The sequence below is a fragment of the Halictus rubicundus genome, chromosome 5, assembly GCF_050948215.1.
Source record: "Halictus rubicundus isolate RS-2024b chromosome 5, iyHalRubi1_principal, whole genome shotgun sequence".
Classification (NCBI taxonomy): Eukaryota; Metazoa; Arthropoda; class Insecta; order Hymenoptera; family Halictidae; genus Halictus; species Halictus rubicundus.
In genome coordinates this window covers 9676306-9695726 of record NC_135153.1, presented here as the reverse complement: position 1 = coordinate 9695726, position 19421 = coordinate 9676306, and the positions used below count along the sequence as shown (strand labels likewise).

At 38.2% G+C, this 19421-nt stretch overlaps 2 protein-coding genes across 2 annotated transcripts in view; one reads left to right on the top strand and one right to left on the bottom strand.

Moving 5' to 3' along the window:
• LOC143354272 (uncharacterized) overlaps positions 1–3618 on the top strand; it is a 148660-nt gene extending 145042 nt beyond the window's left edge. The window contains exon 10 of the mRNA XM_076788231.1: positions 3603–3618. The gene's annotated coding sequence lies outside the window, so the exon portion shown is untranslated. The remainder of the gene's footprint in view (positions 1–3602) is intronic.
• LOC143354273 (neural cell adhesion molecule 1) overlaps positions 1–19421 on the bottom strand; it is a 252015-nt gene that overhangs the window by 93713 nt on the left and 138881 nt on the right. The gene's annotated exons all lie outside the window — the stretch shown is intronic.

Genomic DNA, 19421 nt, shown 5'->3' with positions numbered 1-19421 from the left:
AAATACCTCGAAGGGATTCTTTACACGCCCCTGGCGGACCGGGGAATTTCACGAAGCTGTCGACGTTACGACCTCGTAATTTATAAGTTGATTCCTTGTAAACAGTTTAATCCGGTAAAGGCGACTCCTAGTTATTCGCCGAACCGACGGAATCTATAACGACTGTTACAATTAAGAACGATAATTCAACCAACGAGATGACGAAATTCGCCATGCTCGCGCGGAATACAGTGAATTCTCGATATATGTCAACGACATATCTCGATATTTGTCGTGTATCGTCCAGGAGACATGCGCGAGCCGTGTTACGTTTACACTCCTCGGCGCGCAGAAGCCTCTCGGTATACTCCGCGGTAGTGGGGATAATTCCGCGACGTTTATCGTCCAGGCCTTAGCGACATATATAGAGTAAACACTGTAGCGGGTCGTTCAGATTTTTGGGGATTGCTCATACACTTCGCGGCAAAACTACAAGAGACCACAGTAGGCTCTCGCTTATTTCATTCTTGATCGAATAACCCGTTTGTTGCATTTTGTTTGCGCAAGAAAAAATTTTCAGATTTTTACAAGGTATTTTTTCGCGCTTGTATTGAAAATATGAAAAATATATTTTCTGGATTTATGTCATATACATGTGCATGTTGGAAATTTCAGTGAAATCCGTTGACGTAGAAACAAACGACAGGCATCGAAAGACGTAAGCACTCTTTAGAATTAGTACGATTGTAGTATATTTATAGAGCATTTTACTGCAATTTCAGGTTTCAATAAAACGTATATATTAAATTTCTGTTTGAGAGTCACAGGTAAAACTGCGTGGAACCACGATTTTTACTATTCTTGTTGCCGATTTTCTAAATAACTTTTTTTACGCATCAGCTGGTAAGCCTGGTAACTAAAAAATAGCATAATAGCTAAAAACTCGATTCGTATGGTCCGATTTTAACAAAGTTATTCCGTTTTAAAGGGTTTTGGAACACACAAACTGGTCCAGCTAATTATATTCAATTAAATATCTTCTTCCATTGTAATTGTCTGCTATCGATGTGTCTAAATGGCAAACTTGATTATCGATTGGTAACATATTTCGTATATCTTGTGGATAACAGATAGTTGAAAAAAGACTAGAACCTTTGCATACACCCAATATGTTAAAGAGACGTGCACGATATTTATGAAAAATTGATCTCCACTACCACGGGGTAGGGGGTGGGGGTACCTCTTCAAGGGTCCGCAAGATCGATCGTCGTAAAGTGTAACATAATACAGGATTAGGTGTATTGATGAAGCAACACTAGTCCAGTGACAAAACTATTTTCTTTTTGGTTATTTTTTAATGCAAACTTTTGCTAACGTAACCGTGACAATTTTCTGATTAAAATGAGACCAAACGTGACACAATTCGGCTCATGTCTATTCCCTTTTGTAGGTTCCTCGCTTCCATTGTCTAATAAGATGTAGATATTCGCAACAAATTCATCGCTGCTTTAAACTAAAATTTCAGCTTCCATTGTTTTATAAGTGTGCAGATATTCATCAAAAATTCATTGCTGCTTTAAAATAAAATTTCAGTTTGCAAAAATTGTGGTAGTCACCGTGTACATTAGCGTTTAAACTTTCCTTTGTTGGCCATTGTAGCTCCGTAAATATTTCACTGATTACACCACTTCGATATCTGAATCTCTCGTCTACGTACCCACGTTAACCTACCCCTAACTTGGCACCTAGGCAGTGGTTAGCGGTGAAAACTGGTGCTGAGTCAGCGGGGGTTTTTGCCCGAACCAAACGCGACGTAGTATATATTTCCGTGAATGAAAGTAGGTCGCAAACTTTTCGAAAATTCCCGTCGCCGTTTGACGTTCTCGCACGCTTTAGCACGTTGCACACATTGGCGATTAATGCGTCTTACGAACCGCGCCGGACATTAATTGAAACCGGGAAAGGCGTTATCGCGAAGAAAAGTTGGATAAAAGACACAGATGACACGAGCGCTAGAAACGAGAGCTAAAGAGCGCGGAATCTATTCGAAGTTTGGTAGTTTCGATGGTTGAATTCGTTAACCTCGTTTGTTCTAGTTCTACTTCCAGCGTCGAGTGGTTCGCAAAAAAGCCTGGGCAGAAAATTATAGGTTTGTGAACGGTTAAAATTCGGCCATTAGCCGGTAAGCGGCGTTTGTTCAAGCGCCAAATTCTGTCGACCATTACAACCGAGGATACAGTTTCACTTCAACGAACATACCTCCAAACAAACGAAAATATTTTTTATATGAATTTTAAAGTTTCATGAAAAATTCGAGGTAACGTTTGCAGGCGCGCAATTAGTCTTCTGACAATGAGAATGTTTTAGGTTATACAGGGTGGGCCGGAAATCGTAATGCAACCGAATGATTTTTTAATATTTTACTATTTACTGTTCAAAATAGTAGTTTACCTAGCTCTGTTTCCAGTTCAGTAAAATAATTTCTCAAAAACTATTTTACCGAAATTAAAGCTGTGGACAGTTTAAAAGAATTTAGGAATATTAATTTATTAGCATCACCTTGTTAAACTGGATAACGCGAGAAAAAAATTTCTATTCGGTCCTTGTTTCCTGCAATTGATGCAAACAATCTTTATTTTGTATAAAGATCCGCAGTCCAGTCATAGGCGCATAAAAGCGGAGGAGTGGAAGCTTAGCTTTCCCAGGGTTAGGCGTGAAAGTAACGTCGAGAGCGACTCGCATTTCGAAGGAAAAAGTTTACTGCAAACGTGAATCGAGAAAATTATCGAGTAGAGACGCGTATTCAGAGGTACTGCATTCGTATGCCGTGATGACCGCGTTGAATGGCTGCTTCGAGTCGCGTCGATGGGTTCGCCTAACCCATTTAGCTAAAAAATACCCAAGAGAGAAATCCCTCGCTCCTAGAAAAGCGAGTCTTGGATTCTTGAACCTTTAATTTTGCTGCAGTCACTGGATCTAAGTATCGATCTTGAAGGTATGATGAATCGCGACCCGACATCGCGACAGAAGGTAGATATTAATGTCCTCGCACTTTAACGAACGACACGATTTCTTATCTAAAGATACTAATGGGCCATTCGCGATAAATAAAAATTTCTGTGTGCATGTAATATTACACAGGGTGGTCCGGGAAACCTCAGCACTTAATGTTCGCTTGTTTGTATCGGTGGAGTCCAGGCTTATGGTTGTACCACTTGCTTTCATGAAATGATCACAATTTCAATATCCACGATTTCTCGAGAATGTAGTGTTTAAATGCTTTCTGTATAGGCTAAGTATGGATTAAATAATGGTCGCCAGTCTTAAGTATTAGGGGCACCCATAAGTAATCAATTATTTGCGAAGAATTTGAAGAGGAAACACGTATTCTTTTAGTTTTCGGTAAAGCAGCCTGTGTTTAAAATATTCTAAAAAGTATAATTTTTGTTACAACCCTGTAATAAAATGGCGGCGTCCGTACCTCTCAGGAAAAAATCAAAGAATTGCAATGGGAAGTTTTACCGCACACACCGTACTCACAGGATAATGCTCTCTCTGACTATCACCTTCTCAGATCTCTGGAGCATTATTTAAGAAATAAAACATTCACTATAAGATGTAAGGAGGCACCTTGAGACATATTTTGCTTCACGAACCCTGGATTTCTATAAGAGGGGGATTGAAAATTTGCAGGAAAGATGGCAAACTGTCCTTGATAATGATGGAGATTATATAATAAATTAAGAAATAAGAACTTGAATTTACTACAAAGTTTGTGTTAGATTCCAAAATTTGACGAATTTTGTACTGCAATTTTGAGAAAGTATAGTCAAATGATTATAGAATCGAATGAAAATATTTTTGAAAATCGGATTTTTTTACCCATTGTTTTCCTGTATGCGCACCCTTAATGGATCGATTTTCTACGTTGCGTAATATCATAGGAGAATCGTTCATAGACCAACTGTAGTAAAAGAGATCCGAAAACATCGTCGAAGTATCTCCTTGCACTCTTGGTAAGTGAGAACGAAACGCGAAACCTCTCGTTGAAATCCAAGTGGTTCGTGTCCTCGACATCTCAGCTTGTTCGCTCCGAAAGTTAGCACATACTGAAAGTAGTGCACTCGACGTTTTCTTCGACATCCTTCTTTCACACTCGCGCGTCACAGCTCCGACACTAATATTATTTATGGAAGACGTATTAGATCTCATTTCATGCTTCTTTGAGATCTATTTATGGATCAAAGCATCCAATCCCGGAAGCCGCTGTGAAAGAACTGTTACGTGAGCTGGCTTAGCGAGCAATAAACTCCGTTGGATCTGACTGAAGCTGATTGTGAAATTAAATTACTGGCAACTAGACTACAGACTTTATGACAAAAATTAGTAGTTTCAATTCGAGGCACTAGAGGGATTAAAAGAATTGAAAGGTATCGATGTGTCGCTTTGGATCTGCTGAAATGATTAAACTATGAAAGAAATTCCGTAGTGGCTCTTGTTTCTTGCGACACATACAGAAAATCATAATTTATCTTAATAACGCAATAACATGCCTATTACTTGAATAATATTCAATATTTCCTATGTTGACCGAGAATTCTTTCAATGCCGGCGATCAAAGTATCATTACAGAAACACAAGTGCTATTGAAACTACAAGAAAGCCTTTTTTGGCTAAACTTTCGAAAACCGGACAAACCCGATTGAGCTGAAATTTGTTAAGCAGGTTCATTTTGCATTAAAAAGATGTTTCTCAAAAGGATTTTTGACGATTCGAAAAAAAAAACAATGTTATCATACAAATATCATTTCCTAATTCTGGCTTTAAACGACAAAGTTTCGCGTGCGTAAGCAAGCTCTTTAGGAACGGCCGTGTGCTCGTTGTAAAATCGGTTGGTCGTATTTCTATTAACAATAAAGGTCTCTGGCGACTGATCAATGTAGGTCGATGCTGATTAAAAACGAAAACGGATCCGATTCTTTGATAAAACGAACTGGGTTACGTTGTTTGTATCTCTGGTACATCTGGCGTATGTAATCCTTAACGGAGGAGCAAATCGATCTTCCCGTTTTGCGAAGTGGTCACAAGCTGTAACTAGGAATATCCCGGGGTCTCTATCTTCTTCCGTTATTCTTCCACGGGCTCGCGAGCGCGCGCGCGTTGTGGAAACGATAACATTCACGCGGATACATGGCGCAGCGGGGAACGTAAGTTTCCATTAACCTTAAATTAGAACTTAAGGTGTTGACTGGCTAAACACGGCCACTCGCAGCAGCGCCGAGGAGTTTGCAAGGGCTGCCGTGTTCATGAAAAAGTTGCAACTTCTGAAAGAGCAACTGTGTGCGCGGCCCGCGTTCAATCTTTCTGCTGCCGGGAAATAGAACTTGCCCCCGATTAACGAGCCTGTTTATTCAAACGAACTTGGCTTTCTTCAACCAGAGTGTGCTCCGTAAATCGTATAGCGTGCCGTATGCCGCACAAAGGAATCCCCATGCCCGTGAAATATTCTGCTCCATCTTGTTTTATGCAAGCGTAACCGCGTAAAATTGCACGGTTTCATTACCTCACTTTTCGCAGTTTGCAAACGTAGAATGCGCGAAGAGAATTTTAATTGTTTTCGTTTTCTTCCGAGAAAATAGGATACAAAGGCTGAGATGGACGTATCATAAGTTTTACCGCTCCTTTGTTGCAGACCGGAGCCCGTAATTTATATTACACATGCCTTGCGTTAATACCGTTTCTCTTGCACCGCCGTTAAGCCGCCGCCAAACAACAACTACAGTCTTAATTGAAATTATTAGGCCTGTGTAAATTGACGAGTTTGTATTAAAATACAGTGATTTCTCTATATATGTCGCTAGGGCCTGGATGATAAACGTCGCGGAATCGTCCCCACTACCGTGGGGTACACCCCTAAGCTCGAGAGGTCTCAGACGCCGAGGACTCTAATCATAACACGGCTCGGGGATGTCTCCTGGACGGTATATGTCGCTGGTAAGACCCGTGTTGTTGACATATATCGAGAATTCACTGTAATCCATTTTTAATCGTAACTATTGCTACACTGAGTCCTTATTATTTTTACACGGTGTTTTATGAAGTACCTATTAAATTGTAAATATGCAAACATACAAGAATCTCATAGTTTTAAAAGCACAAAATATACATTACCGTATTGTTCGTTATTCTACTGTTTTACAAAATGTCAAACTGCACATTTTGTCTATTCATTGCTGTCTTTTATTATTCATTATTGTTTAAATGTGCGTTATGTACAATTTGCTATCAGGATTGACGAGTAAGACAAATTTCGTTACGTAAATGTACTTATTAATGATGTCTTCGAGTTATCAATATTTCGTATTTTTCGACACACGTAGTCTACATTACGTATGCTTCAAACGTTCCTGATTTTATTGCACGACCTTTCCAAATCCAAGTGGATTATGCCACCGATATCTGCCCATGCTATCTTACGGAAGTGGCGCTCAAAGAAAAATATGGAATGGATTTTTGGCTTCAGATAGAATATAACGAATACCCTGCCTTATCAATCCTTAGTCCCACGCTTTATTAAACATATGGTAGGAGCGTTTTCAATAAATATTTTTACATTCTTGTTTGCCATCCTTTCTCTTAGTCGTTGTAATAACTAAACATTAAATTATCCTCCAATAAATTGTTCTTGTAACAGGTTGTTATGCTCAAGATGGAAATATGTGTACACATACTTTGTAATCTTGAAAGACTAACTTTCGAAAAAGCATCAACAATGATTATAATTTACAAAACTTTGGTACGTACCAAAATGTAAAAATTGAAACATGATATTTCCGCAAAAATAACTCGAAAAATGGAACACAAGCTTCGTGTCTGTTTCTTTGTTTAAGTAAAAAATTTCGTGTAAATTGTACGAGTTTATCGTTTAACACGTTCGTTAACAATTTTCACAATGATCCTGCTTTGTGAAATACAACGTACCTCGTTTATGATGTATGTCAAAAATTTCATAACAAAGAAAAATTACGGATTGTTAACCTCCTAGGAAATAACGTCATACGTAAATTTAATTTTACCTTTTTACGCAAAATTCGTGATCGCGGCTATCGCGCATGCATCGTGCAGATAGCGAACGTGTTAAATTATTCGTGTGCGAAATAAATTTTTTACAAATGATTCTAATATAAAAGAATTTTATTCCGAGTTTGTAACGTATTTTTTCACGTGCAATTCTCTATTACGCATTATTTCTTTAGTTTCTATGCCAAACGTTAGTGCTTTTGTTAAAATGGCAGAAATAAAATGATTTCAGAAATTCTTTTGAAATGAAACTTTCGGATTGAATTTTCGACCACAAGTCATTGTAACAAGCTAAGTCGTATGTTTATTCTTATTCTATGAAATACAACAAGGATTGTAAAAGGAATTGCAATGAATGGAATTCTGATGGTATTTCGGGTACACTAATATTAAAAACGTTGAGGCATTGTTTAATTAAAAGCATTATACGCAGGTTTGTTACGTAGTTAGATTAATATTGAAACACGTTGATGCATTAAATCCCGATCGGTTATTTTACTGTAATGTATCATTTCCTTGATAATAAATAAATATCGTTACAGTCAGACAAATCAGAGCGCCATATACAAGCACATTACGATGATACACTACAGGCAAATTGTAATGGCGTAAACATATTAACGGAATGACAAATGAATATGTTTTGTATATTACATTGTACGCATAGTACAGTGGTTCCCATTAATGTATGGATACTATTTAAAATATAATAACCTTTTAAAATTTCCTGAGAAGCTAGAACAATTATTAAATTTTGAAAAAATTGCTATTGGTCTGAATTGGCCGAATTTTACTGCGACAGTATGCAGGAAGTAGAATTGGTCGGTCATGGCCAGACGCGTCAGCCGACTCCTGTCTAATACCACTCGTATTCGCTGCATTTTCGAACTCGATTTTCTCGAAAACGAGGCGTCAAACGCAAAAGCGTCATTCTTTTTTGTCAACATATTTTTGCATGTAGAATCGCCACCCGGCCGGTTGTACCACGATTTTCGGTGCAGCTTGCATAATGCAGGTTAGAATCGAGTAAAGTAGGAAATTAGAAGAAAAATATAAACCGAACTGATGTCGTAAGTGTTACAGATGGAAAGGATTTGAACGTGTGTTTGCTCCATTTGCGATTCAACAAAACTGTTATTGTATCGATTTTATAGTGTCTATACATGTATCGGTTTTATCATTCTATCTTCCGGCTCAGTTCTTCCAGTTCGAAACGAAGTGTAAAAGATATCTTTTCCCCACCGTTACGTGCTAGCTTCGCTTGCCCTAGATAGAGAGGTTCGACGATAATAAAAAAATGTTAACTTAGGAACAAACGAAGACCCGTGTCTGAGTCGCTGACAAGCAATATCGATTCAAGTGATTGCGTCAACGGTTTTCAATTATTATGCAATCTCCAGTATTTTTAACTATTCTTTCCCATTGTAATTTCTGTGTGACAAAGAAATTAATAAAATATAGTTATCCACGATTGAAAGGAATTGTTTGTAAGTATACCGAGGACAAAGAATAGCATTGTTTATTAACTAAAGAAATGGAATACGAACAAGTGCTGTGTACCAGTCTTCAGATTTTCTCGAACATAAATTTTTCACGTGACGTAACAGAAGAAACGGCTGGACGTGCAAATAGAAATATCATCTGCTCGAAGAATGACATTTGTTGCCGTTCTGGAGTGTACAATAGCGCCATAGATCATCTCGGACTTTCACTCGTATCCCCAATAGGAATAAGAATGTGCAAACCTGTCCCTCGGGTGGATAAGTAGGATAAAGTCATAGGGTGTAAAATAATCTCTTGTCCGATTTAAGGACATCGGCTTAACCCGCAACTTTAAAATATCGAGTCAGACTGGTTGCAAACAGAATCTACTTTATATATACAGTGGATCCAAAAAGTATTTCAACATTAAATTTCTGATTCAGGAAAAATGGTTGATATTGTGGTAATTTCGTGAAAAATTGTACAGAAATAAATTTGCGCTCATTTCAGCTCATTTCAGCTTCAGTAATAAATAATTTGTTTATGCAACAAACGATCATTTCATTTTACGTTAACGGGTAAACAAAAATTAATTTTGTCCATTCGCAGAAGTGATATCACTTTTCTTCTATTACAGACGTAGACTGATGCTACTGATCAATTAAAAATATTGACACTGATATACAGAATAGTAAGTAAACAAATAATTATGTTCATTTCTTCGGAAATTGTGATCGTTACCTTACTTTCCGAGGCGACCGTGCGTAAAATGAGGTACACAGTGCTGTGCAAAGCGAAACACAGCACTTTGAAATATTTATTTCCGAGATTAGTCTTTGTAGGCACGTTGCATATATTTGGAGTTTGTTCAAGTCTTACGTTCATAATGATTTGTCGTGGCCATCTCCTGTCCTCGGGGGAAAGAATACGTACCTAGAAACAAACAAACATTCTAGGTCAGAGGGTTGAAGCAATCTGGAATTTTATGAGTTTGTTAAACTTCTAGTTATTATGTTATTGCTGTAAGTGTTTCGTAAATGAAACTGGAAATTAGAATCGCGTTCTTTTTTGCTCGTGAAAATTCTATGGTATCGTGATTCCCCAACGTTTAAATAATACTACCTCGTACATGTGGAACGTGTATACTTTTAACGCTGTTTTCTCATAATCAGTTTTTTGCACCTACGCCCTTATTACACCTATGGCCTCAATTGCTCCGTCCATAGTTGGCTCGTGCGACTGAAATATAGAAGTTGGCCTCAGTCACGGACCGTAAGAATATTTTCTTCTAAACATTGTTTAATTATACGGATTATCTGCGCCAATCAAGAAAACTTTATCCAGTCACGAAAAATGTTAACCATCGCTTGAATCAACAAAGAACCATTTTCACCGTACACATAGCCTCGGCCACTGGTGGTCGATATGGAATATGCAATTATCAGATTTTGCATAACTATTTTTATCACGACTCAACAGGCGTAACGAAGGAAGCGCGTTGACATATAGCAATATTTAATACTCCTTAAATAGTCACTTGGGTAGCTACTGGAGGCTACCTCGAGTAATTCAATTCCTTATACCATTCACTATTTTCGAACAAACTGGGAAAATTATGTTGACAATTTCCTGGGATTCGAACGGTTTCCCTTCATACAATGAATTTTCCGGATTTACCTCGACCGCCCTGTAGATTTTCCTGCAACGCGTCAGATTCACACGTTTGATATTCTACGCGCCAAATAACTGACCCGTCGCGAATTAGACGGGGGGGGGGGTGTATTACAAACTGAAAATTACCCTTCGAACAAGTCGAATTAACGACAAAGTATACACAGCATTTGAGGCAAGAGCGCATTAACTGCTTGGAGCAGAAGTCCCTAACAAAAATACGGAGTTCGTGTTCCTGTGACGTCGTTAAATCGGAATCAGCCTCCGTACCTGAGACAACTGCCTCGCCTAATGCGAAAACTTTTTCTGGAATCCAAGTAGCTTATGTGCTCGACCTCTCAACTTGTCTGCTGTTCCCTAGCGGAACACCCGTAGAAAGCTCACGAAATACTGCCTGTGTATCAGAAGACACGGCTACTGATGCATTACGAATACACCCCCTTGTTATTTGTTTTTTTCCATCGTCTACCCTTCTCTCTTCCTTCACCCTCGATTTGTAATTCATTTATCGCGCCGCTGAATTACGTTTGAAAGCGTCCCGTAAAGTCGCGGAACAAAACCCATGTACCGACGGTATCGCGAATTCTACGTGACAGGGTTCCTACTCGTTAATTTTAGCACCAACGTGTTGAACCAGCGATTTCCTAACATCCGAACTCGGATTTTTGGAATTTTCTCGTCAAAGTCTGCAGGATTATATAAAAAAAAGTTAAAAATTTTTGGGTTGCCAAGGTGAAGTTTCGCCAATAAATCAAATATGAAAACAATACGCTACACTTAAAGGAAGAATGTATACTAATATATTTCAAATATATTACTGAACATATTTGAGATGATAATTAATGTTTAGGAACGTATTCAAATTTTACAGAGATTTGATGTGCTTTATATTTAGAGAGTAGTAATACAATAACGTTATCAGTAATTCACAGTAATGAATAATGTGCTGGACACAGCGGCACAACAATCAATAATGACGTTATGCATGTTGTTTTCGAAAATTTCAACTGCAACAATTTGCTTTCTATACCTACACGACATGTCTCTCTCTTTTTTTTTCAGTGAAAATGGTACGTAACGAGCAAACACATTCTCGGTCCTCTGTAGCAGCAAACGTACACGAGGAGCATTTAAATTTTATTCTCTCGAAAATGGAACCTTTCGTAAAAAGAAACGTGTCATGCATTTACACTAATGAAAATTTGCAACTATGCTTTAAGCAGCACCGAAAACAATTCTCCTTTTTTATTTCAGAAGGAAAGTTTATTTAATTAGACTTTACACGGGGAATAATGTGATTAGGGGACTTAATACTCACCGTGAGTATTCGCAGTAAGGTCTCGGTAACGTTTCTTGGTAGAAATCATGAATTTTAAAGTGGCGCAAATATGAATATTCATGTTGCACATGTATCTCATTAGCGTAATGAAGTGATCTCCGCGGAATTATAGAAACAAATACATATTAATTGTGCACGGTTTTTTCGTCGAAGCGGAGGAAGAAATGTAAATGACTAAAAAAAAATAAATAAATAAACAAGTAAAGATGCAACAGTAATCAGTAAAACAGAAGTAGAAAAATCTTTTTATGAAAAGGAGAATTCCAAATTTTCTGTGTTCGATAACCTAAATATTTAAATAATTGACTTTTAGGAAAACTTGGCATTGATTACTCAACTTAACATTACTTGTGCATCGATTTAAAAAAAAAAACAATCATGCAACTGATAATTCCTTCAGCTTCCTAGACGGGAACCTCCCCTTGAGGCGAGCAGAAGAAACATTATGATATAGGTTACAATTGACCCGATATCGACTGTCTGCGTTGTTGGCAGACGTCGACTCTTCGAGGGTTAATGGCTACATAGTAAATTCGCCAACGAGTAGAGAGTAACGGAGCCAGCTCTTCAACTCGAATTCGCTTTGGTTGCTCGCTGACGTGTTTACTATCCGCATTGATTACGTTGAACGTGTTCAATAACCACGAGTGATTCCACTTGTGAGAAGTACGATTATGACCGACCTTATCGATGAAAAAATTTCTAGCAAGTACAGTGAACTCTCGAAACATGTCGACAACACAGGCCTTGCCAGCGTCGTATATCGTCCAGGAGCCGTGTTATGTTTACACTCCTCGACGTCCGAGGCCTCTAGGTATACCCCGCGGTAGTGGGGATAACTCCGCGACATTTATCATCCAGGCCTTGGCGACATATATAGAGAAATCGCTGTATCCACTTTCCTATAGCAAACAGAATAAACTATACACAGTGACGCACAGTATAGTCGGACAGGTTTAAAAGTATGATAACTCTCTCAATATTGAACCATATGAATAATTGTTTGACAGAATAAATATTAAAAATGTGACGGGATAAATATTAATCACACTTGCTACGAAATAAATCACTGAATATTTTTATTGTCTGCGATTATTCGCTTCGCGTGATTTCCATTGTTTGAAATCTGCAGTTTTAAAAACGTTGAAAGCATTCAGGTTCTAGGAATCATTTATGAGTTGGATAAAATGTAACACGTTCAGCAGTATAGTTTCAGAAGATTCGCCTGGCTGTTAGATTGCGTATATACATTGAATAGGAAGCGCAAAGTCATCCTTGAGAAGTTGTAGCTACATTAAGAGAATACGCGTAGGAGGCGATAAAACGTTATAAAAGTTTAAGTAAATATGAAACTTTTATGAAGAACAAGGAAGAAAAAATCTGTTGATAAGGCACTCGGACCAGGCTAGGATACTCTGAAGAAAATGTTCAAGCGAGAAAGTATTAAGTATTAATATTGGAAACACTATAACTTTATTTAAATACACTGTTTTACTTTTGCGTAATTTTATATGGCTCTCGCGCATTATTAGAAGATCCAATTAATAAAATATTTTATCTTTCTTCATTTCATATAGTTTGTATTGGTATGATATAGCCATAATTATAATGTAAATATTAACATTCTCGTTATACACATACAGATTTTGAAATTAATATCTAATGTTCTATAAATCACGAATGTAGTATGATAATTTTAATTGATTGATATTTATAATTTGTCATTGGTAAAAAGAATACAAGATTCAACAGAGTTTGGAAGAATTTTAGTTTTACGTTTAATTTATTGGGCCGCTATTGAAATAAATAAAATTGCATTTCATTTCAATTTCTCTTTTGTCTGCAAAAAATTTAAATCTGCGTAAAGAGAAATTAAAATAATATTTGATTTCCTTCAACAATGGCCCAATAAATTAAACGTAAAATTTATCTGCTTTGAACTCTGTTGAATGAGACAGCCAAACAACAAAAGTTCATACGGACTAAAACTTTTGCAGTGCGGTTATAAACCACGATATATTCATAACGATATGTGGAGACCGATCGAAATTGTTTAAATATTTTATTATTGCAGATAGATGCATTCCATTTTATTTGCGTGTTTAAATGTTTATTGATTTTGATTTAATTTGCTGTATTAAAATACGAATCGCGCTACGTAATACAAGAAATGTGCTCCTCTTTACGATAATTACGAGAAATCATGAAATCCATAAACGTTAATCCCGAATACTCAGACGAAAATGTCGAACTGAACGGATAAATATCTTCTTAATGGAAATTCGTATTATGTCGAATTAACGAGACGAAAGTATATACATATAAAAAGGAGGTCACGGAATGCGAGGAACTGAAAGCTTCCTCGCGGGCTTTTCGTGACAGATAATACTAAAAAGCGATCGAGCACTCTTCAGAACACTTCCGTTTAGGAGAAGCCATTGTTTTCCAGCGGAAGCTCGAACGATCTCGCTTGATTTGCGAACATCAACTTCCACAATATACACTTGAAACTCTGTTTTAAAGAATAGCATAAGGAAGTGGTTAAATATTATGCTTCATTCATCTCGTGTTTGTCGACGTGGAGACGAGGGGGAGTTCTTGCTTTCCTCATCTCGCCTCGTCTTCAAACGGTACGGTTGTTAAACCGCAAAGAATTTGCAAAGTGTTTTATATTATGAAAGAAAACCCGGCCCGGACCTGGCCACTACAAAATTGAATAACTGGACTGCGGAATTTTATGCGAAATAAAAATTGCAGAAAAGTTAAATAGAACTCTGCGTTAACTTTTAATAATATTAACAAGTTCAAAATAACGTACCAGAATTATCAAATTCTTTCAATATTTTTACCGCTTTGTTATTAAATAATATAATTATTTTATATATATATATTTATTTGTATATATTTCATAATTGTTTGTCACGCTTTTAGTGGAATAATAATGTCAACGTGGCACGAGTGTTTGTAGCGGAGCCTCGATGGTTGCCTGAAATGCTTGCAAGTATCAAAGTTCATGCAATTAACTAGGTAATCAATCAGCCAGGTAAAACCTCCCACTTCTTGTTACGGTTCCAATAAGACTGGAATCCACGGTATCCTATCTATTATCGATTTTTCATTTCGTTTGTTTGCAACTAAACGACTATCTCCGCTACGTATTGGCATATTCAAACCAACGAGGTGAGCTTTCAATTGCACTCGACGTAACAAGGAAAACGACGAACATTTACGGAAAATAAGAATCTTGTTATCCTTCTACGTAGACAACTATCAATACTGCCCCTAGACTATGAAACTTTGTACAATTCAAAATGAATAATTAAAGTTTCATTTCGTCCAGGAGTGAACGCAGCCAAAGAAGGATAACTAAATTTATTGTTTTATATTTCTTTAGCATAATGCTTGCAATACAGTGATTTCTCTATATATGTCGCCAAAGCCTGGGCGATAAACGTCGCGGAGTTATCCCCACTGCCGTGGGGTACGCTCCTAAGCTCGAGAGGTCTCAGACGCCGAGGACTCTAATCATAACACGGCTCGGGGATGTCTCCTGGACGATACATGACGCTGGCAAGACCCGTGTTGTAGACATATAGCGAGAATTCACTGTATACTTCTTTTTAAAGCATAATGAACATTTAAAAAGTGATATTAAATTTTTTTCGTTAAAATCAGTTCAGTATTATTCTTTAAAAATAAGTAAAATTAATATAGGATGGTTGGTACCCCGCACAGTAATTGGGTCGCTCACCCTATGTATGTCCACCGAGTGAGTCTCGGCGGTCTGCTTATGACGGTTTCCATGAAAGGGAAGCGGAAAGAACAAAAGTTTAAATTTTTGTTCATGCGTGATTCATTCTGTGTTTACCTTTTTCCTGCGGCCTCAGTTGCCTGCGGTCTTCAGGACCGAGGAAGGGGAGAACGTCGATAGTTCGTTTTCAAGCCTCGGAGGCTTGAAAATTTCGAACGTCTCATTCGTTCGAACGTTTCGAGAGCACGAAAGTTTGTTGGGGTACATGAACATTTCTGCAACCTTCTCGAGCGTTGTATTATGCATAGCCGCTCGAACGTGTTCGAATCTACTTGCTCATTTGCGGACCATTCAAATATTTCAGTACGTCGCCGAGATACTCAAAGTATTCCTAAATCTAGCTGAAAAAACTATAAAAAGTTGTGTAATTTATCGATCTTGAAATCACCCGATTTTTCAAGAGAAATTACCACCCCGACGCGTGGACTGCAAGTTTTACGTATTTATAATAAAAACGAGTAGTTCAAATGTAAAATAGAGCAAGCAAATTCTAATGTATGCTGCAGCAATGAAAAGCGTGTGACTCAAGAGTGATTAAAAACACTGTCGTTCTTATTAACCTCGTTAATTTTGACTGTGAATATTCGAAATGGGAAATATCTCGAAATAATTTTCAAATCGAGAGTGCCACATACCTCGTAATTTTTGTAATTAAATTATATCACAATTCGAAATCCTACGATACAACTCCCCTTTCTGTGTGTAATTACGACCCGGGTAACGTGTCTGTTACGGAATTAAAAGTTGCGAAGTAATTACGCTCGAATGTAATAACGAAAGGTTACGTTACATTAAACAATATTTCGCTGCTAGCCATTTTGTAATTTAAGTTGACAGTACTTCTAAAAGGATAGCACTGTAAATAGAGATATCAAAGATTATTGTTCCCTCGTGGACAGAAACGAAAAAGCTCCCAAAGAAGCTGAAATAGGTGTCTAAAAATGTTTTTAATAAATACCTAAAGTAGAAAACACGTAACTTAAATTAAAATAAAAAAAGAATTCAAAATAGTTAAAGAATTAAACAGATAATGAAAAAATTTGTATTCACCTGAAGTAGAAGAGTTACTTCGGATTTCAAAGACGATTTTATCAGAATTAATATTTTTTAATATCAATATTTCGCGGTGTTCGAAATACCTATTTTCTACATTTTGCACAGCTCTACGAGATTCTCGCTGCATCCAGGCACGTATGTACGCCAGTTGCGGTTTATGTAAAAAAAAAAAAAAAAAATTGAACTTGGCAGGTGTCTATCTGTAAATAAATTCGGACCGCAGGGATTTAATTTTGCAGCAGGCTCTTTTACAGGGATTCTCGCTATTCAGAGATGAATATCCACGAGACGATATTTTCTGCTGCCAATATGGCCGGAGAGTTTCATACGGTAGCATGCGTTCGAACGTCGTCTGTGGTGCTAAAGTTAGCCAGCGAAGTTTAAACTACAGCGCCGCGGAGTTCTTGAAGAATTATAGGGCAGCATCGGTAAAAAGCGATAAAACAGAAAGAAGAAGAAGAAGAAAAAAAAAAGAAGAAAATACAACGAACTCTGTTTCTTTCTGGAAAATAAACCAGGTGTCCTAGATTCAATCTGTAAAGGAACCACGCAAATTCCCACGAGCGTCTAAATATGGGACGGTGAACTGCTACGTCAGCAGCGAAGGTACTCTCTCGTTCAGGTTACTGTTCCCGTTCACCGCGAAAACAAATTTGCTAATGCGTACTTCTGCGAATATTTTAGCAACGGTCCCGTCTTCTCTACTTGATACACACTGGCGGACAAATGAAAGTTTAAGGGCTCGGTATAGTCACTTCTTAATTAATAATTTCCATTCACAGCCTTCAGACACAGACTTAAGATCCGTCTTGGTCTTGATCCGACGAGTCTTAAATCTCTGACTAAACTTGCCACATTTTTTCCTCTGTATTATCGATATTATGAATTCTGACGCCAGAAACGTGCTTCAAGTTTTTCGCTTTGTTTCGCAGAGAGTCAAGACAAAATATAGCTCAATTCGTAGCTGGAGATACTTTCTAGTGCGCGCTGCTCTCGATTTCATCCAGAAAACTCATGCAATGGCATGAAAATGTTTGGATTCCACGGGGCATGCGCGTCGTCAATTTTTGGCCTATTTCTAACGCTTATATTACCAAATATCTGCATAATGTCGGAGTTGAGCCCTTCGAATGAGCCCTTTAACAGCGACAAAATATTCTTATATAAGGACGAAAACTTGAGGCACGTAAAACCATTTTTTGACGGTAATGTAGTCACTCTACCTTATCGGGATTCTACGAAGACCGGGCCCTTAAATAGTAAGGTATAACTACAACAATTTTTACAAACTGAACTTTTATCTTAAGGTAGCACTGAATTTTTTATATTTACATCTTGAAAAATAATGGAAGCGAGAAGCTACAAATGGGGAAAGACAGTGATCATTTATACTGTTGATTATTTACTATAGATTTATACTTGATACTATAGATAATACTATAGATAAATTACTCTATTCATTTCAAAAGTACCGTGACGAAAATGCAGTGATTTCTCTGTATATGTCGCCAAGGCCTGGATGATAAACGTCGCGGAATTATCCCCACTACCGCGGGGTATACCGAAAGGTAAACTCGTGTTGCCGACATGCAGTGAATTCTCGATATATGTCAACAACACGGGTCAACAGCTCGGAGGTGCTTCGTGGCTCCTTACGGAGTATACTCGGTAGTGGGGATACTTCCGCGACGTTTATCATCCAGGCCTTGGCGACATATATAGAGAAATCACTGTATATCGAGAATTCACTGCAGTTGTTATGCTGGACTGCAGTCCGCGGGTTCCTGGTCGCTGCTTTAAAGGATTGCATTAGACTTTCCGACCAATAGTCATCGAACAAAGCTCGGCACGTAATATCACGCTTTCCGCGACTGAGGATCGTTTCAAACTTCGCCACTTGTTCCATATATTTAGCATTCAATCGTTCCCCGTTTCTATTTTCCGGTAATGGCGGATAGGTAACGGCCTATACACAGTTGAAAAAAAAAGAAAGAAAGAAAGAAAGAAAGGAAGAGTATCGTGCACTTAAGGGATTCGATAAAACACGGTTACGGGATCCATTGAGGAAAGAACCAACTCGAGTCCGTTTCAAGCTTTAAATACAGGTATTAGCGCGAGGTTGGTGGGAGGGGACCAATTGGAAGCGAAGGAACTCGATTACATCGAACGAACAATTTTGACGAACAACGAATCAGCCATGAAAGGCGCAGGGTAGCGGGGGGTAGCTGAAGAAAAAGGCGGTTTCAATGTGGGTTACGATCCCGGCACGGTGGCGGCGCGGCGGTGGCAGTCTTTCGGTTCCGATTCTAATTGCATTTCTGTTTCTATCAAATCAAGGCGATCACCTCTCTCGACCAGACTCAATTTACGCGAAACTTTGCTCATCGGTGCCGGCGGTGGCGAGCAGCAGATATAACCGAGAGTATCGGCTGCAAATAAGGAGGTTTTTAAGTAATCGTCCCTTCTCCACGGCGAACGTATATACACCGGGTGAACTCCCGGGTGTTAGTTGAATAGGAGAGCTCCGTCAAACTTTTTCAATTTCTTACGACAAAGGGGAATACCCGATAAATACGAGCATTTTACCGTAATTAAAAGTATGCGGAAGCCGGAGAGACAGAAAGGCGAGAAGTTTAAAAGAAACGCTCTACGGAACGAAGGATTTCGAAGGATTCAATTACGCGACGAAAGAAGGCCGAGACTCTTATATCCTACGGGGTGGTCCGTAATTCTTGGTGTCACTGTTGAGACCCGTCCCGACGACCGTTAAGGAAAATACGCGGAAAGAAGCGAACGAATCTTTACGGCTTGACTCGCCGTCTATATTATAGTCCCTTCCGGTGTAGGATCGGGGGATTTAGCACGGAGCGCGCGGAATTAAGAACTAAGAACAGTTTTTAATGACAAAACCACCCTATCCGGCCGAACGACCGGTTTTATATATTTTATTTCGGAATTATTGAAATTTCCAGGGGCTTTCCAAGGGAAATGGTATTATTTACA